Source organism: Hyla sarda, chromosome 8 (assembly GCF_029499605.1).
Source record: "Hyla sarda isolate aHylSar1 chromosome 8, aHylSar1.hap1, whole genome shotgun sequence".
Classification (NCBI taxonomy): Eukaryota; Metazoa; Chordata; class Amphibia; order Anura; family Hylidae; genus Hyla; species Hyla sarda.
Genome location: NC_079196.1, coordinates 105,898,060 through 105,923,886, shown reverse-complemented (window position 1 = coordinate 105,923,886; position 25,827 = coordinate 105,898,060). Strand labels below are relative to the sequence as shown.

Here is a 25,827-nt window from a genome sequence, read left to right as displayed (position 1 = left end):
ATCACAGACTACGCTGAAAAATTCTAGTAGTTAACTACATCACCTTAAAGGTGATGCAGACTGAGCACATAGAGTAAGATGAACCAGATTTTCAACAGCCACTAAGTCACTGTTAAAAATCTGGCACAATCTTAGACTGCCTAATCCCCTATTGTCTACAAGTTTAGGCACCAGTGTACAAGACAGGCAACCAGAGTAATAAGTGGATAGGGTAGATTACAGTAGCCAGAAAAATTATCAAAATTGGTGATTTTCAGTTTGGAAAAAAGATGACGGAGGGGTGTCCTAATAACAATAAATAGGTCAATGTAGAGATCTCTCACATTATCTATTTGTACCCAAGACTGTACCAATAACAATAAAACATCTTTTACACCTAGAGGAAAAATTTTTCTACAATAGTACAGATGAGGGTTCTTTACTGTAAGAGCAGTGAGATTATGACACTCTCTGCCAGTGGATGTGGTTACGGTAAACTTAATAAGAGTTCAAAAGGGTCCTGAATGCATTGATGGAGAGTGATAATAGTACAGGTTATTATTAGATTCTGGACAAGGGTTGTTGATCCAGGGATTCATTCTGATGCCAGATTTAGAGTCAGGAAGGATTTTTTCTTCCTGAATTTAGGAAAATTGGTCTGTACCTCATGGGGATTTTTGCTTTTCTCTGGATCAACTCTACAGGATCATAGGCTGAACTAGATGGATGTCTTGTCAGCCTTACAGACTATGTCAGTGTATAAATGCAACTACTAATGCATATGGTTATACTCACTGATATATATTATGTACTGTGCAGACAATGATCAAAGTCATCGGTTCAGCTATATCCTGACCTCCCTGGACCTGGGCCTAATCTCCTGAGTTATGTGTAATTAATTATTTCTCATTATGAAAAATGCTTTCATGTATTCTATAGTGCGGCCCATGGGAATTTTACTTTTAAGGCCCCAAACCATGGTCTTGTGAGGAGCAAAATGTGACCAGTGCTCAGATGGACATAAGCTAGTAAAATCAAACCATAGCAAACTATTGAACAATGGAAAACATGTTTAGCTCTGCAGTCAGGTTTACTAACAGGGAATGGGGACGGTACTGTCACGATGCCGGCTGGCAGGTAGTGGATCCTCTGTGCCAGAGAGGGATTGGTGTGGACCGTGCTAGTGGACCGGTTCTAAGCCACTACTGGTTTTCACCAGAGCCCGCCGCAAAGCGGGATGGTCTTGCTGCGGCGGTAGTGACCAGGTCGTATCCACTAGCAACGGCTCACCTCTCTGGCTGCTGAAGATAGGCGCGGTACAAGGGAGTAGGCAAAAGCAAGGTCGGACGTAGCAGAAGGTCGGGGCAGGCAGCAAGGATCGTAGTCAGGGGCAACGGCAGAAGGTCTGGAAACACAGGCAAGGAACACACAAGGAACGCTTTCACTGGCACTAAGGCAACAAGATCCGGCAAGGGAGTGCAGGGGAAGTGAGGTGATATAGGGAAGTGCACAGGTGAACACACTAATTGGAACCACTGCGCCAATCAGCGGCGCAGTGGCCCTTTAAAACGCAGAGACCCGGCGCGCGCGCGCCCTAGGGAGCGGGGCCGCGCGCGCCGGGACAGAACAGACGGAGAGCGAGTCAGGTAGGGGAGCCGGGGTGCGCATCGCGAGCGGGCGCTACCCGCATCGCGAATCGCATCCCGGCTGACAGCGGAATCGCAGCGCCCCGGGTCAGAGGACGTGACCGGAGCGCTGCCGCGGGGAGAGTGAAGCGAGCGCTCCGGGGAGGAGCGGGGACCCGGAGCGCTCGGCGTAACAGTACCCCCCCCCTTGGGTCTCCCCCTCTTCTTAGAGCCTGAGAACCTGAGGAGCAGACTTTTGTCTAGGATGTTGTCCTCAGGTTCCCAGGATCTCTCTTCAGGACCACAACCCTCCCAGTCCACTAAAAAAAAATTTTTCCCTCTGACCTTTTTGGCAGCTAAAATTTCTTTGACCGAGAAGATGTCCGAGGAGCCGGAAACAGGAGTGGGAGGAACAGATTTGGGAGAAAAACGGTTGAGGATGAGTGGTTTGAGAAGAGAGACGTGAAAGGCATTAGGGATACGAAGAGAGGGAGGAAGAAGAAGTTTATAAGAGACAGGATTAATTTGACACAAAATTTTGAAAGGACCAAGATAGCGTGGTCCCAACTTGTAGCTAGGGACACGGAAGCGGACATATTTAGCGGAGAGCCATACCTTGTCTCCAGGGGAAAAAACGGGGGGAGCTCTTCTTTTCTTATCCGCGAACTTCTTCATGCGTGATGAAGCCTGTAAGAGAGAATTTTGGGTCTCTCTCCATATGATGGAAAGGTCACGAGAAATTTCATCCACAGCGGGCAGACCAGAGGGCAAGGGAGTAGGGAGGGGGGGAAGAGGGTGACGGCCGTACACCACGAAAAATGGGGATTTGGAGGAAGACTCAGAGACCCTGAAGTTATACGAGAATTCGGCCCATGGGAGGAGATCTGCCCAGTCATCCTGGCGGGAGGAAACAAAATGTCGCAAATAATCACCCAAGATCTGGTTAATCCTTTCTACTTGTCCATTGGACTGGGGATGATATGCAGAAGAAAAATTTAATTTAATCTTGAGTTGTTTACAGAGAGCCCTCCAGAATTTAGACACGAATTGGACGCCTCTATCCGAGACAATCTGCGTAGGCAACCCGTGAAGACGAAAAATGTGTACAAAAAATTGTTTAGCCAACTGAGGCGCAGAAGGAAGACCAGGAAGAGGGATGAAATGTGCCATTTTGGAGAATCGATCAACGACCACCCAAATAACAGTGTTGCCACGGGAAGGGGGTAAATCAGTAATAAAATCCATACCAATCAGCGACCAAGGCTGTTCGGGGACAGGCAGAGGATGAAGAAAACCAGCGGGCTTCTGGCGAGGAGTCTTATCCCGGGCACAGATAGTGCAGGCTCGCACAAAGTCCACAACATCCGTCTCCAGAGTCGGCCACCAATAGAAGCGGGAGATGAGTTGCACAGATTTCTTGATACCCGCATGACCTGCGAGATGGGAGGAGTGACCCCATTTGAGGATTCCGAGGCGTTGGCGAGGAGAAACAAAGGTCTTTCCTGGAGGAGTCTGCCTGATGGAGGCAGGAGAAGTGGAGATCAGGCAGTCAGGTGGAATGATGTGTTGCGGAGAGAGTTCAACTTCTGAGGCATCCGAGGAACGAGAGAGAGCATCGGCCCTAATGTTCTTATCGGCAGGACGAAAGTGAATCTCAAAATTAAATCGGGCAAAGAACAGAGACCACCGGGCCTGGCGAGGATTCAGCCGTTGGGCAGACTGGAGGTAGGAGAGGTTCTTGTGGTCGGTGTAGATAATAACAGGAGAACTTGATCCCTCCAGCAGATGCCTCCATTCCTCAAGTGCTAATTTAATGGCTAGAAGCTCTCGATCCCCGATGGAGTAGTTCCTCTCCGCTGGAGAGAAGGTCCTAGAGAAAAAACCACAAGTGACAGCATGCCCGGAAGAATTTTTTTGTAGAAGAACAGCTCCAGCTCCCACTGAGGAGGCATCAACCTCCAATAGGAAGGGTTTGGAAGGGTCAGGTCTGGAGAGGACGGGAGCCGAAGAAAAGGCAGACTTGAGTCGTTTAAAGGCGTCTTCTGCTTGAGGAGGCCAGGACTTGGGATCAGCATTTTTTTTGGTTAAAGCCACGATAGGAGCCACAATGGTAGAAAAATGTGGAATAAATTGCCTGTAATAATTGGCGAACCCCAAAAAGCGTTGGATAGCACGGAGTCCGGAGGGGCGTGGCCAATCTAAGACGGCAGAGAGTTTGTCTGGATCCATCTGTAGTCCCTGGCCAGAGACCAAATATCCTAGAAAAGGAAGAGATTGGCATTCAAACAGACATTTCTCAATTTTGGCATAGAGTTGGTTGTCACGAAGTCTCTGAAGAACCATACGGACATGCTGGCGGTGTTCTTCTAGATTGGCAGAAAAAATTAGGATATCGTCCAGATATACAACAACACAGGAGTATAACAGATCACGAAAAATTTCATTGACAAAGTCTTGGAAGACGGCAGGGGCGTTGCACAGTCCAAAGGGCATGACCAGATACTCAAAGTGTCCATCTCTGGTGTTAAATGCCGTTTTCCACTCGTCCCCCTCTCTGATGCGGATGAGGTTATAGGCGCCTCTTAAGTCCAATTTAGTGAAGATGTGGGCACCTTGGAGGCGATCAAAGAGTTCAGAGATGAGGGGTAAGGGGTAGCGGTTCTTAACCGTGATTTTATTAAGACCGCGGTAGTCAATGCAAGGACGTAGGGAGCCATCTTTTTTGGACACAAAGAAAAATCCGGCTCCGGCAGGAGAGGAGGATTTACGGATAAAGCCCTTTTTTAGATTCTCCTGGACGTATTCGGACATGGCAAGAGTCTCTGGGGCAGAGAGAGGATAAATTCTGCCCCGGGGTGGAGTAGTGCCCGGGAGGAGGTCGATAGGGCAATCATAAGGCCTGTGAGGAGGTAGAGTCTCAGCTTGTTTTTTGCAGAAAACATCCGCGACGTCCATATAGGCCTTAGGGAGACCGGTTACTGGAGGAACCACAGAGTTAAGGCAAGGGTTACTGGGAACCGGTTTTAGACAGTTCTTGGAACAAGAGGACCCCCAACTCTTGATCTCCCCAGTGGACCAATCCAGGGTAGGGGAATGAAGTTGAAGCCAGGGAAGTCCAAGGAGAATTTCCGAGGTGCAATTGGGGAGGACCAAAAGTTCAATCCTCTCATGATGAGATCCGATGCTCATAAGAAGGGGCTCCGTGCGGAAACGTATGGAACAGTCCAATCTTTCATTATTTACACAATTGATGTAGAGGGGTCTGGCGAGACTGGTCACCGGGATGTTGAACCTGTTGACGAGAGAGGCCAAAATAAAATTTCCTGCAGATCCAGAGTCCAAGAAGGCCACTGTAGAGAAGGAGAAGGCAGAGGCAGACATCCGCACAGGCACAGTAAGACGTGGAGAAGCAGAGTAGACATCAAGGACTGTCTCACCTTTGTGCGGAGTCAGCGTACGTCTTTCCAGGCGGGGAGGACGGATAGGACAATCTCTCAGGAAGTGTTCGGTACTAGCACAGTACAGGCAGAGGTTCTCCATACGGCGTCGTGTCCTCTCTTGAGGTGTCAGGCGAGACCGGTCGACCTGCATAGCCTCCACGGCGGGAGGCACAGGAACAGATTGCAGGGGACCAGAGGAGAGAGGAGCCGAGGAGAAGAAACGCCTCGTGCGAACAGAGTCCATATCTTGGCGGAGTTCCTGACGCCTTTCGGAAAAACGCATGTCAATGCGAGTGGCTAGGTGAATAAGTTCATGTAGATTAGCAGGAATTTCTCGTGCGGCCAGAACATCTTTAATGTTGCTGGATAGGCCTTTTTTGAAGGTCGCGCAGAGAGCCTCATTATTCCAGGACAATTCTGAAGCAAGAGTACGGAATTGTACGGCATACTCGCCAACGGAAGATTTACCCTGGACCAGGTTCAACAGGGCAGTCTCAGCAGAAGAGGCTCGGGCAGGTTCCTCAAAGACACTTCGGATTTCCGAGAAGAAGGAGTGTACAGAGGCAGTGACGGGGTAATTGCGGTCCCAGAGCGGTGTGGCCCATGACAGGGCTTTTCCGGACAGAAGGCTGACTACGAAAGCCACCTTAGACCTTTCAGTGGGAAACAGGTCCGACATCATCTCCAGATGCAGGGAACATTGGGAAAGAAAGCCACGGCAAAACTTAGAGTCCCCATCAAATTTATCCGGCAAGGATAAGCGTATCCCAGGAGCGGCCACTCGCTGCGGAGGAGGTGCAGGAGCTGGCGGAGGAGATGACTGCTGAAGCTGTGGTAGTAACTGTTGTAGCAAAACGGTCAGTTGAGACAGCTGTTGGCCTTGTTGCGCTATCTGTTGTGACTGCTGGGCGACCACCGTGGTGAGGTCAGCGACAACTGGCAGAGGAACTTCAGCGGGATCCATGGCCGGATCTACTGTCACGATGCCGGCTGGCAGGTAGTGGATCCTCTGTGCCAGAGAGGGATTGGTGTGGACCGTGCTAGTGGACCGGTTCTAAGCCACTACTGGTTTTCACCAGAGCCCGCCGCAAAGCGGGATGGTCTTGCTGCGGCGGTAGTGACCAGGTCGTATCCACTAGCAACGGCTCACCTCTCTGGCTGCTGAAGATAGGCGCGGTACAAGGGAGTAGGCAAAAGCAAGGTCGGACGTAGCAGAAGGTCGGGGCAGGCAGCAAGGATCGTAGTCAGGGGCAACGGCAGAAGGTCTGGAAACACAGGCAAGGAACACACAAGGAACGCTTTCACTGGCACTAAGGCAACAAGATCCGGCAAGGGAGTGCAGGGGAAGTGAGGTGATATAGGGAAGTGCACAGGTGAACACACTAATTGGAACCACTGCGCCAATCAGCGGCGCAGTGGCCCTTTAAATCGCAGAGACCCGGCGCGCGCGCGCCCTAGGGAGCGGGGCCGCGCGCGCCGGGACAGAACAGACGGAGAGCGAGTCAGGTAGGGGAGCCGGGGTGCGCATCGCGAGCGGGCGCTACCCGCATCGCGAATCGCATCCCGGCTGACAGCGGAATCGCAGCGCCCCGGGTCAGAGGACGTGACCGGAGCGCTGCCGCGGGGAGAGTGAAGCGAGCGCTCCGGGGAGGAGCGGGGACCCGGAGCGCTCGGCGTAACAGGTACTCTATCGTGGATACATGTATACACCAGACAGAATGACTTAATCATTTTTGCTATTTTTTTTTTTTTTTCTTCTTAATACTCTGCTGTAGATCTTCAGGGAGAAAGGAACTTTCTCACCATATGGTTGCTCTGTCTATACTTACAATGAATAATTTAATATAGCACAAACAATGACTGGCTCTCAGAGAACAATAGACCTTACTGAAGTGCCAAGATTATTGCACTGGATTATTGAACGTTTCATACAAAACTTCTTTGGTCAGTTAAAGTCCTAACTGCATTAAATTGTCAAACATCTACAAATGTTACCTAGCCATGAATAGGATTTTATAAGTCTCTTTCACACAAGAGCCCATGTTTATCAATCAGTTCATGATGGTTTTTGGCATACGTTGAGCTTGAAAAAGTCACAAATCGTGGTGAACTAAATTTTTTTGAAAAAATAGCAACTTTTCTCTGCACTCACCAACTTTGCTAAGTACCAAGAAAAGTGTCTGTGGCCAAATGGTAGTGGGCACTGGGCAGAGTCTACCATGTAGCCACAAAACGATTATAGGGATTTTTTTAGTACCAATATATTACCGATTATACCAAGTTTTTAGTACCAATCTATCGCAGAGTGGGTTGACTTTTGTTGCTTCAACAGAATAGTATAAAATATCATTTCATGGCTACTTCTGCTATAAATAACTTCAAACCAAATACAGACAAAGGCAGACCGTGTCCATTCTATTACAGCACAGCTCATGTTACAAGTAAAGACAAATTAAAATGTAATTCTTCAATATCACAAATTTCAAAACATCCTGCTATACAGCATCGGCTTCTATTACAACCATACACAGATGTCTAGGGTGAATGTGGGAATCATGTTACGTAAAGGGTAGGAAGTTCTTATATGTGCAATATCATAGCCAGGTATCGGCACCAGCATGGTGACAGATTATCAGACCTTGTGGACAGTTTAATAGATTAGACCTAATGCACATGGTAGAGCCATACTCAAGAGTGTTCTGCAGCATGCCGAGTGAGAAAAATATCATTATATAATTATGGTTAACATCAATCTTAGTGCCCATCTGTAGTAAGTAATGATGATGTTGTTCCTCTGGGAACCACTACCTTTATTATAAATAAAGTTGTTCCCGCATACAAAGGAATAAGACCTTTTTACTGAACTCTTTTTGCATTTCCAGAATATACACAATCCCTTTAAATACAGCTTTTGATTAGTACAGTTTAGGAGTCAGCAGAATAAGAAGACGACACTCAGAGAAGTATATCAAGGGATGTCCTTGCTGACTTGGCAGTTAGATTGGCACTGGTCCAACCAGAGACCAATAAAAAAAAACTGTGAAAAACAGAAAGGCCCTTGTTCAACTCTATCCCTTCTTGAAATAAATCTATCTTGGAGCTTAAAGGGGTACTCCAGCGCTTAGACATCTTATCCCCTATCCAAAGGATAGGGGACAAGATGCCTAATCGCGGGGGTCCCGCCGCTGGGCCCCCCCCCCTGTGATCTTGCATGCAGCACCCATTTAGCTGTCACACTCCCTCTCATAGGCTTGCATTGAGGGGGGCGGAGAGTGACGTCACACGGGGCGGAGCCTTGATGTCACAACGCTCCGGCCCCGTGAACGACAGTAATCAGACCCGGAGCGAACACGCTCCGGGGACTGATTTTAAACGGGGTGCGACATGAAAGATCACGGGGGCGGGACCCCCTCGATCAGGCATCTTATCCCCTATCCTTTGGATAGGGGATAAGATGTCTAAGCGCCAGCGTACCACTTTAAATGTAGACTGTATCCTTGCAGCAGGACTGAAACAAGGCTCAGGACAAACAGGGTTGCAAACTAGACATGTGGCCTATATATGAGGTATCTTGGACTTTGGAATAGCAGGGCTAAGTGACAACACTGGAGACTACTAAACCCAGACTCAGTATAGGTGGTTTAGGGCTCCTCTATCCTCAGGATACTGGCTCCAACATTTATTGGCTGGAAACTACATGTGACTAAATACCTACTAACCTGTACAGTAAAATAACACTTTGCATTCTGGTTATCTAAGTGTGGTAACGGGATGAGACAATGATGTTACAGGGTCTGGTGGTATTAACCCTTGATTTGTCGTGATGCCAGGGTGCGGTTGTTTGGTATAGAAGGCCCTGCCGACAACCGGCCCAAAAACGGTAGGAAATAAATGGAATGTCCACAGCAGGTTTTATGAGATAACTGGAACTTTTACTTAAATTCTTGTGCAAACAGTCTTTACAAATATACAGTTTCTCCTGAGGTAACCGGGATGCAGGTTCCTCACAGGCTTTGCTGGGACTAGTAGTCTTGAGATTTAAGCAGGCCACTGTGCTACTAATTATAGGAGTTGAGTTGAATAGTAGTCACTAGGAATTTATAGATAGAGCTTGGTAACTCACGGTTTTGTAGTGGCTGCTGGTTCCTTAGGCTTTGGCCTAGGTAGGATGAATTGAGATATGCTGACTGTGCTTGCTTTTGTGTCCAGCAGGAAGAGAGAAGAGAAGAGCAGAGAGAGAATTTACAGACTATAGTCCCTGATATACTAAGGGGGCTGGACTAATCCCATTGGTTGTCAAGCCTGGAGGTCCTGAACCCAGAGAACTCTGGGTACATCACATGACAGTATCACATGACCCAGGAAGGTCCTATACCTTAGTACAACTTTTATACATACAGTGATCAATACACACAATACATTTATGATGCATTTTAGAAGATGTAGTTGATAAGCAAAGGGGAAAACCCTTGCAGGAGATCCCTGTGGAATGGAGGGACTCTAACTGAGGGGGCCTAGGACAGGGACAGGACAAGGTCCTATACTGGGACACCACATAAGTGTATGAATTACATCACAGTAAAATACAGAAAACCAACTAACAATGCAAGAAAATACATATGCATGACTCTCCAGTACCTAATACCTACAATATACATGATGCAACCCTTTCCTTACTAAGCCACCCAACTTCTCCAAAGGGTAGCAGCTAGAAATGCTGTAATGGGCCACCACACATCAGTACACAGAAACAGTACTTCTGCTCTTCCTATTTACCAAACATAGGTCACATACACAGATGGCAGCCTATATAAAGTAACATTTTAGTCACTCAGCATGCTCCAGATTACTAAAATGATGATATTTAAAGAAATATTCACAAGGTCACTTAAACTTGAATAGGAAGTCACAATGCAATGCCAGATCCATTGTACGTTAGATACACCCAGCACCTAACAGAGTCCTTTGGCTTACAATAGGGTCCATTGGATCTGTTAAGCATTCCAATCGATTTCATGGGAAGGATAACGCTGTATATAGTAGATGTAGCTAATGAAACATGCAACAGATGTTCTGAATGGAGGCCCAGATGCAAATGCGAACACACCGGACAGGCTGCACCAGCTCCGAATAGGACACTGATGCACTTTAGCATTTAAGGCAAGTTCCTGCCTATCGGATATGTAACTATGTTGTGTCGCATCATTTCCTAACTTGAGTACCAGAATAAGGAAAATGCATTGAAAATATATATAATCAGGAGAAGGAAGCCAAAGAGCAGCAGTCGCTGTAAGGAGAATAGAAGGCGAGCAATAAAATGTTTCTCAGTGTTTTCTCCCTCAGTCTCTTGCTGTTAGGTGATCTTAGATGGAGCCGGCAATTACCCTTCATTTGCAGGAGCACGGAGGTCAGTCTAATGAACTCAACCATAGGTCGGATATTTCCTATCATGATCCCAAGTAAGTCAATTAGGCTTTTTCTAATGACTATAAGCAATTACAGTTAACCTCAAACCTTATCAGCAGTATAATATAATAAACCACCGCTATGGCAGAAGGATGAAATGTGACAGCAGTAACAGGTACACTAGATAATAAATGTTCACTTGACAGTATACCAGACAGAGGAGATCAAGTCTGGGCAGGCCATCACTGTAAGCTATTTGTATTGCTGTTAATACGACTTGTTATGTCCCTCAACCTAAGGACTTGGCCAAAATGTGTGAAAAGATGAGCACTCCGCTTCCTGCCAGACAGTGATTGAATCAAACAACACCCAGGATTTGGAGTTGTCAGACTTTAATTTTACAAACTGTATTACCTGTTAGCAGGTAAGGCTCATACACATGGCAGCATTGTGCTTCTATAAAAAAAACTTGGCCCCTATAGACTTTTTATAGGGTCACACTTCATACGGATATACAGTGATCCCTCAACTTACAATGGCCTCAACATACAATAGTTTCAACATACAATGGTCTTTTCTGGACCATTGTAAGTTGAAACCAGACTCAACATACAATACTACAGACAGTCCAGATCTGTGAAACGAGTCAATGGCTGGAAGAACTGACCAATCAGAATAGGCATTCACTGGTAAAACCCCTGTATTACTGAAGCGTATGCACTGACTGATGTCTGGTAGCACACCCTACAGTACAGGAAGGTATTACATGTTCTGTACACTTTACCTGAACCGGGGTTACCTGCTCCTCTGGACACCAGGTAAGGGCGACTCCATGTTACTTTTTTAGGACACTGCGTGTACTGTACCCGAAGAAGCTCCTGTCCTCTACATAGACCAGTGTTTCCCAAGCAGGGTGCCCCCAGCTGTTGCAAAACTACAACTCCCAGCATGCCCGGACAGCCTTTGGCTGTCCGGGCATGCTGAGAGTTGTAGTTTTGCAACAGCTGGGGGCTCCATGCTTGGGAAACACTGACACAGACAGTGATTACAGCTCCCAGCAAATCTTTCTTAATTTTATATGTAAGGACTTGCTTTATCTATATTAGTTATCTACTTATTTTTCTTTAATCCTCACTTTTTCCTATTTTTGGATGATATTTTGGTGCCTTCAGAACCAATTACCAGGTTTCCATAGAGTTCTGGTCTCAACATACAATGGTTTCAACATACAATGGTCGTCCTGGAACCAATTAATATTGTAACTTGAGGGACAACTGTATTACCCAACAACATTTCTGGTTAATAGAAGATTGGGGGTGTGAATGATATTAAATATTATTCATCACTACCACTTACTGTGCCAACTTACCACTGGCAGCCAGTTACTAGGAAACTGGACACCTCTGCCCCTCATCTTCTGTTGCAGCTGTACTGAATCAGGCCACAGTTCTTCTGGGTCTGCACGGCAGTGTTGGTTTGCCAAGATAACCAGTGCACAAAAAATGATGTTAGGTCCTAGTGGCCTAGTTTAAGTGGCTTTGGGGGATTGAGATACCTAGCTCCTGTTCATGTGTATCGCTATTTCATTTGAATTTGATCCTGATCTTAGCCTTGTTCCTGACTACATTTCTGTCTTAGTCTTTAAATTGCTGCCTGATATCTGTTATATTCCTGGTTACAACTTGTGGCTTTCTCTCGTTTCTTGGTTCCTGGCCATGCTCCTTCTTCATTGGTTTCACTGCCAATCTGTGACTATTCTAGGGAACATGACATGGGACCCTGCCAGCAAAAAAGTCTATGACACAGTGAGGTGTTAAAAAGTGAAGGCTTGGGAGTTCCATAGAGTTTACACCAAAGTCTACAGACTGCAACTTGAAGAGTTCACATTATGACTGTAACGCCCTAACAGGTGTGGACCCGCTGTGCCACTTACCGGTTTGGCTTTAAGCCAAACTTACATGCGGAGTCTAAGGGCGGTACGTATCAAGTACGATTATTATTGGAAGTGGCTAAAATGGCAACAAAACCACACAATTTCTGTGCTATCTGCAAATGTTTTGTAGTTTTTTTTTTGCCATTTTTGCTGACCACTAAGAAGGGGCATGGTTTAGTAAAAGGGGACATGCTAACGAGCGTAGGGGGCATGCCTGCCCCTGCTCCCAAGATTTATAGCAGTTTACACTGCAAAAACAGCATAAACTGCTGCTGAAATCTTAGCTTCCTCAGCGCTTACATTATAATTCTACATAAATCCAGCAAGCCTGTACACTGGACGGAGAGCCTGTGTGCTGGGGAGGCTTAACCCCTTAACCCCTTAAGGACTCAGGGTTTTTCAGTTTTTGCACTTTCGTTTTTTCCTCCTTACCTTTTAAAAATCATAACCCTTTCAATTTTCCACCCAAAAAATCCATATTATGGCTTATTTTTTGCGTCACCAATTCTACTTTGCAGTGACATTAGTCATTTTACCCAAAAATTCATGGTGAAACCGCGGCGGTCCCGAACAGCCCGACTGAGCAGCCGAGATACTTTCACTTCAGACGGGGCAGTCAGCTTTGTTGCCGCGTCTGAAGGGTTAATACAGGGCATCACCTCGATCGGTGATGTCCTGTATTAGCCGCAGGTCCTGGCCGTTGATAACCGCCAGGACCGACCCGATATGACACGGGGACACCGTGTCATATCGCAGGAGCCGGCGGAGGACGTAAATATACGTCCTGCGTCATTAAGGAGTTATGGACCCAGCCAATTTTCACTGTAGGACTCGGCCATTTTTTGCACATCCGACCACTGTCACTTTAAGCATTAATAACTCTGGGATGCTTTTACCTTTCATTCTGATTCCAAGATAGTTTTTCATGACATATTCTACTTTATGTTATTGGTAAATTTTTGTCAATACTTGCATCATTTCTTGGTGAAAAATTCCAAAATTTGATGAAAAAATTGTAAATTTTGCTTTTTTTTTTTAACTTTGAAGCTCTCTGCTTATAAGGAAAATTAAGATTCCAAATAAATTCTATATTGATTCACATATACAATATGTCTACTTTATGTTTGCATCATAAAGTTGACATGTTTTTACTTTTGGAAGACATCAGAGGGCTTCAAATATAGCAGCAATTTTCTAATTTTTCACAAAATTTTCTAAATCTAAATTTTTCAGGGACCAGTTCCGTTTTGAAGTGGATTTGAAGGGCTTTCATATTAAAAAATACCCCATAAATGACCCCATTATAAAAAACTGCACCCCTCAAAGTATTCAAAATTACATTCAAAAGGTTTGTTAACCCTTTAGGTGTTTCACAGGAATAGCAGCAAACTGAAGGAGAAAATTAAAAATCTTCATTTTTTACACTCGCATGTTCTTGTAGACCCAGTTATTGAATTTTTACAAGGTGTAAAAGGAGAGAAATCTTCCTAAAATGTGGAACCCAATTTCTCTCGAGTAAGGAAATACCTCATATGTGTATGTCAAGTGTTCGGCGGGCGAGGTAGAGGGCTCAGGAGGGAAGGAGCGGCAGTGGAATTTTGGAGAGTGAGATTTCTGAAATGGTTTTTGGGGGGCATGTCAAATTTTGGAAGCCCCTATGGTGCCAGAACAGCAAAAAAAAAACACATGGCATACTATTTTGGAAACCACACCCCTCAAGGCAAGTAACAAGGGCGCCAGTGCCCACTGTTTCAAAAATCTGTCAGACACCTGTGGGGCGTAAATGCTCACTGTACCCATTATTACATTACATGTGGGGTGTAGTTTCCAAAATGGGGTCACATGTCCATTGTTCTGGCACTATGGGGGCTTTGTAAACACATGTGGCCTTCAATTCCGGACAAATTTTCTCTTCAAAATCCCAATGGTGCTCCTTCTCTTCTGAGCATTGTAGTGCGCCAGCAGAGAACTTTACATCCACATATGGGGTATGCTCTTACTCAGAAAAAATGGGGTTACAAATTTTGGTCGGCTTTTTTAGTATTTTCCCTTGTGAAAATGAAAAATTTAGGGTAACACCAGCATTTTTGTGAAAAAAATAATATTTTTTTCCCATCCAACTTTGTGGAATTTTCATTAAACATCTGTGGGGTGTTCAGGCTCACTATATCCCTTGTTACATTTCGTGAAGGGTGTAGTTTCCAAAATGGGGTCACATGTGGGTATTTCTTTTTTTGCGTTTATGCCAGAACCGCTGTAAAATCAGCCACCCCTGTGCAAATCACCAATTTAGACCTCAAATGTACATAGTGCGCTCTCACTCCTGAGCCTTGTTGTGCGCCCGCAGAGCATTTTACACCTACATATGGGGTACTTCCGTACTCCATTGGGGGTCTTTTTTTCCTTTTTACACTTTTTTTTTACACTAACAGGCTGGTGTAGCCCCCAACTTTTCCTTTTCATAAGGGGTAAAAGGAGTAAAAAGCCCCGCAAAATGTGTAGTGCAATTTCTCCTGAGTATGGAAATACCCCATATGTGGCCCTAAACTGTTTCCTTGAAACACGACAGGGGTCAGAAGTGAGAGAGCTCCATGCGCATTTGAGGCCTTAATTAGGGATTGCATAGGGGTGGACATAGGGGTATTCTACGCCGGTGATTCTCATACAGGATGCCTCCAGCTGTTGCTAAACTCCGGTCCCGTCGCACGGCGGGGACCGGAATTCCCAAGGGCGTACAGGTACGCCCTGGGTCCTTAAGACCCAGGTACAGAAGGTGTATCCATATGCCCTGGGTCCTGTAAGGGTGAATAACTACCCTCCTGTATATGGACTTTTGTAGCAGGGGAGACACCAAGTTGCTACCTCATAAGTGGCCAAACAGGCCAGAATGCCCCAGTGCCAAGCAATCGGGGATACAGTCAGGTGGGGCAAGCTGACACTATAGATAGTATTAGTGCAGAGTCTGATGAAATAGAGATGACTTAGTATATAGCCTAGCTGGAGCTGTTAGAACAGCAGAGCTAAGGAGCAGGCTTGATCAGCAGACAGAGGTGGGTCAACAATCCGGGTCATGCACTGGAGAAGCAAACAGAGAGATGAGGCTAGTGCAGAGTCAGGTAATAGGCTTGGTCAGGACCACAGGATCACAGGAGAACAGACAGACACTTTCGCTGTGAAGATACCCAATATTGCTCAGGCACCCTGGCTGAGATTGGAGGATTACAGGAATCAGAGACATGCACAAATCCTTAAAATGACAGCCCATGCACATGTCTGGCCCCTACGAGCTGCGCAAGAAAACTGTTGCCCCTGTGACAGTGCAAAAGAAGAAGTTGAAGATACATGCAGACAAGATAAGATCAGCCAAGATAAGCGTCAGTACGAGCTGTGGCTACCAACTGCAGGTGTTACAATGATGCATTACAGTAGCAATAAGTAGTAAAAAATATAACTTAATCATGAATCAAATGTTTCCATCTGTATGATGTTAAAGACTTGTTTGGTGAAGTTGTGTTTAGCAGTTAGAAGAACAAAGGACCACATACTCCATTATTTTTCATTATTGGCACATTTCGATCGGTAAGGGACCTCATGCTCATCGATGAAAAATTCTTAACTGTGGACTATGCTATCCATAATATCCCCCAGTTTATTATGAATCTTGTCAAAATTCCTCTTTGCAACCTTGATCATGAGTCACAATGTTCCATTTGTTCTGCACTCCTGTTCTCCTATAAAACCATAGAAGGGGCTGCAATCTCTCCCTTGGAGCTAATAGCTTCTTGTTCCTGCGGTCCAGAGATGTCTCAGAGTGTGTCCAGAGCATTGGAGGCCTCAAGCCTAAAGTCTGCAGCTACAAAGTCAGCTCAAGTAAGCTCAAAGTAATCTTCATGTCAATTGTCAAGTCAAGACTTCTATATAGTCACAGTGGCCTGTACTAAAGTGTCTACATACTGCAAGTCCCAGCAAGCCTGCAAGATCCCCCTGTGTCACTGGTCACCTCCTTGGGATATTGGCTGTACTGCATAGACTGTATCACCTGTCTACCCTCAGTAAAGCTACCGTTGTCCATAACTTGGCGTCAGTGTCATCATTGCCCCCGTGCCTAGCCCAGGACCAGCGGTATTTCCTTTGGGTGGTTAAGGCTAAACCACGCCCTGGCGTCACGACAAGAAGGGGTTAATAACATCTTCTCCCAGGGTTACAACATCTGCCCTGCATTGCACCCCGCTATAACACATTAGTGTCATAAAAAAGCAACGTCTGTGGAACCAAGCATTGTTTGACTATGCTAAGCACAGCATACGTTTCTAATGTGCTGTAGGAAAAGAGACATACATGTCTGTATATTTAATCTCTCATAGTTGTGAACTCAAAGCACATGCTGACAATTCAACGTATGGATTATATTACTGTTAGAATTCCAATGTGTTTTCATTTTACACAGCAGCACGCTAAATTAGTCATTAAAGAGGGGCAATGCCAAAAGTTGGCGGTTTAGAGATTCATAGCTGGTTTATAGCTAGTGAAATGAAAACATTTATAGAAATCTTAAATGTATATGTATTCCAGCAGAGTGATAGATGTGCCCCGGGATGCACATTCACATTGAAGTTTGTGCTACGCCCAGTTCTGTCTCACCCACAAAAGCCTGAAAAGACTTAGAATAGTGTGCGTGTGTGAAAGTTCTACGTCCATAATAAATGATGCTCTGAATGTTGTGATTTTCATGCAGCCATTACATATCCCTGGTGTCAAATATGTTTAGGATTGAGTTTTACTTTGGCATCTTTGGCTGCCAATGTTACATCAACAGAAGAAAGACAAAAGAACTCTGAAAAATAAGAAGAATCTTGTGAAAACACCCAAAATGTTCTTTACCTTGTCACTTCATCAAAGATGTGAAATATGTTCTACAAATCTTTTCTTTTACATTTGTTTTCCACCCATTACCATGAAAATCTTTTCCATGAGAACCTGAGTCTATTTTGAATCATCTCAGTATTGAGCATTTAGGCGCAAACTGGTTCTATGAATACAAGAGAGAATCTATCAGTGCAAGACCAAACAAGACCAAACACACTGCGGAAAAAGTATTTCTCCAAGTTCCAACTATGAACTATACAGAGTAATACTCCTTGCACATAGAGGTGGCTCTACCATTAGTTGGCTGCCTAAGGCTTCGCAGCTGATTACCTCACCCCCTTATTATCTAAAGTTAGTAGCGATACGTACATTGGACCCATCGTCACACTGCAGTGCCATCGCCATAGCCATGATACTTAGGTGCAGGGAAGCATTTCAGCAAGGCCTGCAGTCTAAAACGTTCTGACAGGCTCCTCTCTCTGGCTGGCGGGATGATATCATGTCATGCCCGGAGACCTGCTGTAGCACCTTTTAGACTGCAAGTGTGAAGAGGCACTGAGCTGCATCATGGGAGCGAGTGGACTGGGTACGTATTAGTTTTTTGTATTGTTTTTATTATACATACCTTATGAGGGGCAATGATTGGGCATAAGTAGTAAATGAGGGACAATGAGATGGCTATATTACTGTGTGTGGCAATGAGGAGACATTATTAGGGAATAAGGGGCAATGTGACGGCTATATTACTAAGTATGTTGCAATGAGGCAATGAGAGGGCCATATTGCTAAGTGTGGGGCAATGAGGAAACATTTATTAGTAAATGAGGGGCAATAGTAGGGACATATTACGAAGTGTGGGGTAATTAGGGGCATTATTAGTAGGTGAGGAGCAATAAGGGGGCATATAACACACTTACCTACTCACTCATACCATGCAGGGCACTAATAAGGCGTTATTTAGGGCACTATGGGTGGGGAAAAGTTGAAGAAAGTTGCTGGAAATGTGCAGAGCCTGACATGTTTTTTTTTTTGGAAGATTTGGCTTAGACGAGTCATGGTTCGAAAAAGTCTTCATGGCGGTCTGAGCGAGACAGATATGAAAAGAAAAGAGAACAGCTATAAGAAGATGCCCTCTGTGAGTCACTTAATATAACTACACTGTAACCTCTTATACAATCTGCAAAGCCTGTGTACAGCTGGGGATACCATTGTCTGTGTATAGTGGGTCATATTCAGTATCAATATGGTGGTATTATCCAGTCACTCTGTGGTGGTAATGGTAGTGATCATGGTGAAGTGCCATTATTTGTGCCTTATATAGTGATATTATTTATGATATTTGTGAATAGTGGTTTTTATTTTATAACATTATTTAGTTACTGCAGTAGTAATATGATGTCCTAATGTGGAAGTATTATTTTATGTTTTTAAAACCCATCCCTTGAGGAAAGCCTGCGTGTGCCCCTGGTGAGCTGTGATGCATACACTGTATTCATGGCCACGTTCTTACATTCACTGGCCAAGGGGGCCAGGGGCCTCATGTTCATATTTCTCCTAAGGCCTCACAAAGTCCAGAGCCGCCTCTGCTTGCACGCTACCAAATATGTGCCAAGGCAGCAGACGGCACTATGGCCCTAATAACAATGCAGTTCCACGCGGTATTCTGCCAAAAGAATAATCATGTTCACTTTTTCACTGGAGTCCAGAATTAGAATTTCTACTGCGGAAATGCATCAGTATGCACAGTGCAGCAGAATCCCATTGAATACAACAAAAAACTCTTAAGGTACCAAAATCTCCACCCGTAAATTACTCTGAGCCTAAATTCTATACTGTGCAAGGGGCCTTAGTGCTATGGGTCAAGTAAAGATGGTTCAGCTCAGAAGTTCTACACAAGACTGCTCCTCAACATTATTGGCGAACAAAGTAGAGACGACTGGTCAATGCAAACTTTACTTAAAGGATTAGGAAGCAGGTGGACCAGGAAATACTGATGCCTCCTTTTTCTTATATGAATATTTGAACTATTATGACTCTTTGCTATGGTGCCTCATCTTCTATACAGTAGTTCACCCTGTCATTATTTCTTCTATCCTACTTTACAATAGTAAGTAAAATCCCTCCACTGCTAAACTTTCGGCTAATTTGAAAAATAAACAAAATTACTTAGCAAAAATTTTTCTTTTGAAATCCTATTAATGCTTAAAGTGGTACTACCGTGCTGACAACTTATCCCCTATCTAAAGGATAGGGGATAAGTTGCCTGATCGTGCGGGGTCCCGCCGCTTGGGAACCCCGCAATCTCGCATGCAGCACCCCGCTCTCATCAGGCCCCGGAGCGAACATCAGCTCCGGGTCTGATGACGGGGCCAGTGATCGTGATGTCACAGCTCCGCCCCCATGTGACATCACGCTCCGCCCATCAAGGCAAGTCTATGGCAGGGGGCAAGACAGCTGTCTCGCCCCCTGCCATAGACTTACATCGAGGGGGCGGAGCGTGATGTCACATGGGGCGGAGCCGTGACGTCACGATACTTCGGCCCCGTGATCGGCAGTCATCATACCCGGAGCAGATGTTCGCTCCGGGGCCTGATGAGAGCGGGGTGCTGCATGCGAGATCGCGGGGGTCCCCAGCGGCGGGACCCCGCGCGATCAGGCAACATATCCCCTATCCTTTAGATAGGGGATAAGTTGTCAGCACGGTAGTACCCCTTTAAGGATGTCTAATGATGTGTAACAGTATATGTTTCACTCTTGAATGTGTTTCACTCTTTTCTCCTGTTTAGTTCCTCTTCCTCTAATTTACACCATAAAAGCGCCCAGATGCCAGTATTTTGTTCTATGGTGCTGCAGAGGCATTCTCATTGTTATATCAAAAAGCAAAGTTAGTCAGCACCTTCTAAATGAAAGTGAGCGGGCAGGTGCAAATCTGCTGTGACTGCAATGTAAAAGCAAACATAAAGATGCAGCTGCATTTAGATAGTCCTGAGGTTCTGTTCAAATCCCATTTATTGAGTATGTGTAGCCCGTGCACCAGAGAAGTTAACCAAACGCATTCACAGGGCTACAGTCACCCACTTAGTAGTCGTTCTTTTGGCATATAATGGGCCAGTAAATACTGACATGCCCTTTTTCTGTATAGACTAGTGTAGAAAATAAAAATTAGGAAAGCGTATACTATAGGTGCCTACACAACATTTACCAAACCTCTTGACTTTGGCAGGTTTGGCCAACTGTCCCCTGACAGATAATGTTGGGGAAAAGAAGGGTTGGACATGTTGGATTTCAACTTCCCAATCCTATTGTTATGGTAGAGATACAATGCCTCCAGAGTTGTCTAGCTTACTTTACAGAGAACACACGAATGTTCTACTATGTGTAAGGCTATGTTTCAGAATTTCTCCATGGAGTTCTGCATGAATTAATAGCGAATACACTTCAATGGGATTCAGCTGTCCCATTCACATAGACTTTCTGCTGCAGGAATTCCATTGAAGTGAATTGGCTATAAATTCATGTAGAATTCTTTTGCAGAATTTTATGTCCCCGCTGGGACCCCCCATGATTTCCGTGCAGCACCCACATTCTATGCGGGGCTGCTCTTCAAGTCTCAGAAACCTTTGTGTTTCTGGGACTGGAGACGTGATGTCACGCCACGCCCCCTCGTGACATCACGACCCGCCTCCTCCATTCATGTTGGGCATGACGTGACGGCCGTCATACCTCCTCCCATAGACATGAATGGAAAATGAGTTATACTTTAATTAGGGGATGAGATGTATATGGACGGAATACCCCTTTAAGTTATAACATTACAGCTGTTTTCGGTTTATACGGTTTTCAAAAAGTTTTCGTATACATTCTTGTTTTACCAATGCTGTAGTATAGGGGGAACTATAGCAAAAAACGTAAACATACATAGCAGTTTGCATTAAATTCCATTTTTTTTCCAGCTGTAACACGTGAACGCAGCCTTAGAGATACTGTAAGTCTGTAAATTTGTACAAAATGCCTCACGCTTTATGAAGATGTACTGAAGCATAGTTTTCATACCCAGAAACTACAAATAATTTTGATGATGTGGAAAGGTCTACAAGAGAGCTGCCCTCCACGTATACAGTCATTTGCTGCTAAATCTGAACACTCAGCTTCCTCAGACTTCACACATATCATTACACATTCCATTATTTCCACATTAGGGTGGTAAGTCACTGGCCACCCATGTGTAGTAATATGCCAGGAAAATCCTTCTGTTTGGTTAACCATTATTCTTTCACGGGTTCTAATCCTACCATTGCTGTATTTAGTCCAATCAAATGTAATTGTACATTCAGGAGAATGAAACCACATGTGAATCACGATGGAAAATATGGCAGTTCTAACACAGAAAGACTGACGGCCTTGTGCTATCGCCAGCTCATTGGCAAGATTTAAGCCGGGTATTTGGCGAGTACATTATATATCTCCAGTTAGTGAAATCCAGTGTTGAAGTGGTAATTCCTCTCAATCACTCCCAGCGTTCTCTTCCTCCCTCCTCTATGAAGGTTATGTGTGCCACACTACTAAAAACCTAGAATGGTTCCAAGCAGGTTGTAATGAAGTATAATGATGTTTAAGGTGGCTGCTACAGACTGTTACTATAACCTTCAAAATCATTTTGTGCTTTACAATATTTGCTGTTCATACTGGAGCGGTGGTTTATTTATTTCTTATTACCATGATTGCTGTTTATGTTCTGAGAATGTGTGTTCGCTTTCTTTACATTCTGTCACAATTAAGGCTCTGTTCCCATCTGCGATGTGGCTTCCATTTTCTAACAGAAGCCACAAAGTTCTGATGGTTCTGTCACATGAAGAACACGTGCTACGAATGACAGACCCGACTGACCTATAATGGAGTTCATCGGGTTCCACTAAGATGCATGTCCTAAATCTAATAAGCCCCCGATGTCATTGTGAACAGAGCCTAAGATAAAGAACTGATGTTCTCACTTCATCACCTGTTTCTTGTTGAGAACAGATTTTCGTGTTTAGTGAAATTTTAGTGTAAGTGTGTCAAATGAGTAATGGAGAGTTCCCATAACAGATATAGGCATAGATAAAAGCTGTTCTTATTTGCACTGTCATATTGTGACTGGGTGGGCAGCAGTGTGGTTGGCTCACCACAACATCTGTGCACAGATACTAATGTTTGCCTGTCGTCTTGTGCCAAATGTTCACTGGTCTTTAATTTTAGCATTCTTTCCCCATTTAGATATAAGGTCACAACCCAAAGTCAGAGAGGCACAGCATGGTGGTAACAAGTTGTAACATTTGTGTTTTAGCCCCCAATGTTACAGCTAAATTTAATTTAACTACAGCTAAAGATCTATTATTATGTAGATAGTGTAATAGCAGTTCAGTGTCTTGTTGTTGCCCACCATAATGATACAGAGGAGTATTTTGAATCCCTGCCCCCACTTATGACATTTTAACATGTCTACTCCATAGATACACCCCAACCAGAGAGTGGACCTTTCAGGAGATAGGACCTCTCCTTAGGATTCTACACATACCTGTTTTTGTATCTCCATGGTACTTACCGGAACTAAGATAAAAGCTTTTTTAATATGCTAAAAAGAGAACTGTTGTGGAATATAACTTTTCCCCTATCTGAAGGATAGGGGATAAGTTATAGATCGCGGGGGGCCTGACCGCTGGGGCCCCCTGCGATCTCCTGTATGGGGCCGTGGCAGTCTGTAGGAAGTGCTGTATCGTCCCCAGCAGGAAGCCGATGCAGACATTCTCCCTCCATATATCTCTAGGGGATACATGGAGGGGGGGTGTCGGCCGCCAAGTCATAAGGAGACGGAATGCCCCCTTTCAGCAGACTGCCACAGCCCCGTAAAGGAAATTGTGGGGGTTCCAGTGGTCGGACCCCCACAATCTATAACTTATCCCCTATCCTTTGGATAGGAAATAAGTTATATTTCACTACAGTACTCCTTTAAAGGGGTACTCCAGTGCTTAGACATCTTATCCCCGCCGCTGGGGACCCCCGTGATCTTGCACGCGGCACCCCAGTTAAAATCAGTCCCCGGAGCGTGTTCGCTCCGGGTCTGATTACCGGCGACTACAGAGCCGACGGCGTGTGTTGTCACGCCTCCACCCCCGTGTTATGTCACGCTCCGCCCCTCAATGCAAGCCTATGCGAGGGGGCGTGACAGCTATCACGCCCCCTCCCATAGGCTTGCATTGGGCAGCGGAGCATGACGTCACACGGGGGATAAGATGTCTAAGCACTGGAGTACCCATTTAAGTGCCCAGGGGGTGTTTAACAGCAAGAATACAAGATTAGCTAGTCCGTCTCCTTTTATTCACCGCCTGCTTGCATAGGCCTACCTACTTTGATTGACCACACAGACCACACAGAGGCAGTGAAAAATAGGAGATGGACTGTCTTATCTTGGGCTCTTGCTGTGCTGTGAAACTCCCCCCGGGCACTTGAGCCTCATTTACATATTACCAAAAAGGCTTATATCTCAGTGCTGAAAAGGACTATGGAGATAACAAAGGTATGACCAGAATCCTGATGAGAAGATCTTTCTAGTCATGTGCTAACTTAAACCCCTTGTTCAGCTGCTAACAGGCCCACTTTAAGTTAAATAGCAGTGATGATTTTCCTCTTACTTACCCACGCCAGCACCGCACTTCACAGAAACCCCACAAGTGCATCCTTGCATTTTACCACCCCAGTGATTGCCCTGTATGTTTGGACCTGAGGAAGGCACTCTTTGTGTGCTGAAACGCGTTGTCCGTTGTGTCAAATAAATTCAATTGTCCTGTGCTTGCTTGAGTCTCTCCATTTGTGACTACTTTTGCGCAGCGCCTCTAAGACCGTTTTTTTTTTACCCACAATTTGCCTAAACTGGCCCTTGCGCAATGGTCCAGTCCCAGTAAGAGTGCAGCAGCCATAACCTACCAAAACCACACACACACAGCCGACTGTGAGCAGTGACCCCGGGAAACCTGGGATCAAGGCTTGCTATCTGATCTGGTGAGAATATATCACTTAGGTGTGGTGGAGGGTCACACCAAGTTTGTATACGCAAAGGAAGGGAGTGCCCCCTGTCTTTTTTCTCTCCTACATCCTTAAACAACACAATGTAACTCCAAGTCAATCACACTTCTGTGAAATCACACTGTCCACTCAGGAAGCAACACTGATTGACAATCAATTTCACATGCTGTTAGCAATACACCCCCAATAAAGGAGTGGTTCTGCAGGTGGTGACCACAGACCACTTCTGGGTCCATATGCTTCCTGGCTGATGTTTTGGTCACTTTTGAATGCTGGCAGTGCTTTCACTCTAGTGAAAGCATGAAATGGAGTCTACAACCCACACAAGTGGCTCAGGTAGTGCAGCTCATGCAGGATGGCACATCAACGCGAGCTGTGGCAAGGTTTGCTGTGTCTGTTAGCATAGTGTTCAGAGCATGGAGGCGCTACCAGGAGAAAGGCCAGTACATCAGGAGATGTGGAGGAGGCTGTAGGAGGGCAACAACCCAGCAGCAGGACCGCTATCTCCGCCTTTGTGCAAAGAGGATCAGGAGGAGCACAACCAGAGCTCTGCAAAATGACCTCCAGCAGGCCACAAATGTGCATGTGTCCACTCAAACGGTCAGAAATAGGCTCCATGAGGGTGGTATGAGGGCCCAACGTCCACAGGTTGTGGTTGTGCTTACAGTCCAACACCATGCAGGACATTTGGCATTTGCCAGAGAACACCAAGATTGGAAAATTCGCCACTTGAGCCCTGTGCTCTTCACAGATGAAAGCAGGTTCACACTGAGCACATGTGACAGAGTCTGGAGATGCAGTGGAGAACATTCTGCTGCCTGCAGCATCCTCCAGCATGACCGGTTTGGCGGTGGGTCAGTAATGGTGTGAGGTGGCATTTATTTTGGGGGCCGCACAGCCCTCCATGTGCTTGCCAGAGGTAGCCTGACTGCCATTAGGTACCGAGATGAGATCCTCAGACCCCTTGTGAGAACATATGCTGGTGCGGTTGGCCCTGGGTTCCTCCTAATGCAAGACAATGCTAGACCTCATGTGGCTGGAGTGTGTCAGCAGTTCCTGCAAGAGGAAGGCATTGATGCTATGGACTGGCCCGCCCGTTCCCCAGACCTGAATCCGATTGAGAACATCTGGCACATCATGTCTCGCTCCATCCACCAACACCATGTTGCACCACAGACTGTCCAGGAGTCAGCAGATGCTTTATCCAAGTCATCCCTCAGGAGACCATCCGCCACCTCATCAGGAGCATACCCAGGCTTTGTAGGGAGGTCATACGGGCATGTGGAGGCCACACACACTACACACAAACTTTTGCAGACGCCATTTTTTTTGGTTTCTGTTATTTTGAAAGTGTAAATGATGGAAAGAAAATCTAACTTTTGTTGACATATTATAAGAATGTCTAATCTGTAATTTGATGCCTTTTGGAGATTTTCCCATCTTTCCTTGACTTCTTATTGCACATTAATACAAATTTTTACCTGGAGTGCCCAAAGTTTTGATCCCCATTGTAGATTCT

The 25,827-nt window shown here is 45.4% G+C and overlaps 1 protein-coding gene across 4 annotated transcripts in view; it reads right to left on the bottom strand.

Annotated features, from left to right (window-relative positions):
• PARD3B (par-3 family cell polarity regulator beta) overlaps nucleotides 1-25,827 on the bottom strand; it is a 1,515,381-nt gene that overhangs the window by 51,452 nt on the left and 1,438,102 nt on the right. The window lies entirely within an intron of this gene.